The sequence below is a fragment of the Piliocolobus tephrosceles genome, unplaced genomic scaffold, assembly GCF_002776525.5.
Source record: "Piliocolobus tephrosceles isolate RC106 unplaced genomic scaffold, ASM277652v3 unscaffolded_36249, whole genome shotgun sequence".
Classification (NCBI taxonomy): Eukaryota; Metazoa; Chordata; class Mammalia; order Primates; family Cercopithecidae; genus Piliocolobus; species Piliocolobus tephrosceles.
This window is the reverse complement of record NW_022320142.1, coordinates 1-931: the sequence shown is the minus strand read 5'-3', so window position 1 is coordinate 931 and position 931 is coordinate 1. Positions and strand designations below refer to the sequence as shown.

General features: G+C 59.6%; 1 protein-coding gene across 3 annotated transcripts in view; it reads right to left on the bottom strand.

The window, feature by feature from the left end:
- LOC111534752 (melanoma-associated antigen 4) overlaps positions 1-931 on the bottom strand; it is an 8,370-nt gene extending 7,439 nt beyond the window's left edge. For 2 of the 3 annotated variants that reach the window (XM_026452479.1, XM_026452481.1), the window contains exon 1: positions 848-931. The gene's annotated coding sequence lies outside the window, so the exon portion shown is untranslated. Of the gene's footprint in view, positions 1-299; positions 331-847 lie in introns of those variants that run through there. The other variant, XM_026452478.1, reaches the window with a different exon arrangement.

Sequence of the window (931 nt, the reverse complement as noted above, 5' to 3'; positions counted from 1 at the left end):
TTTTTTGAGACGGAGTCTCGCTCTGTCGCCCGGGCTGGAGTGCAGTGGCCGGATCTCAGCTCACTGCAAGCTCCGCCTGCCGGGTGTACGCCATTCTCCTGCCTCAGCCTCCGGAGTAGCTGGGACTACAGGCGCCCACCACCTCGCCCGGCTAGTTTTTTGTATTTTTTAGTAGAGACGGGGTTTCACCATGTTAGCCAGGATGGTCTGGAACTCCTGACCTCGTGATCCGCCCGTCTCGGCCTCCCAAAGTGCTGGGATTACAGGCTTGAGCCACCGCGCCCGGCCTAGAAGCTCGCTTCTCTAACCCCCAGTGTGCAAGTCAGTGGCCTCATATCCGGGCACCTGGGGCTTACTTGGGTTGAAAGCTGAAGCGGAACCCGATTCAACGTGGATGGGGGAGGGAGGGGTGACGTTGGTGAAGGGGGCGGGAATTTTTGTGCGGGAGATGGCGGTATGAAAGTGGTTGCGAGTTGGGGAATATACGGGTGCTGGTGGGGGCTGGGAGTGTGGATGTGTTTGGGAGTGGAAATGAAAATGGAAACGGGGTGGGGGATGGAAATGGGTTTGAGAATGGGGGATGGGAGTAGGAGTGGAGTACGCTCACCCCACCCTTAACGTCCTGAGGTTGATGCCCGGCAGAGACTGCCCTCACCAGTCTTGCACTGATCATCCCAAGCTCTGACTCCAGAGTCCCCTGCGACTTCAGAGACATTGGGGTGATGGGCGCCCCAGACTCAGAAGTCCGCCCACGGGTGGCCCAGGGCTGGCAGCAGGGGTGGTCCGGGATTCTTTGGGGTCATCTACCTGGGGTGGGGGCCTCCTGAGTCCTCCCTCTGTGTCTCACCTTGACTCCTCATAGGGCCTGGCCCGTTTCCCTCCGCCAATCCCAAGCTGCCAGTCCCACAGAGAAGCTCGCTTCTCTCTAACC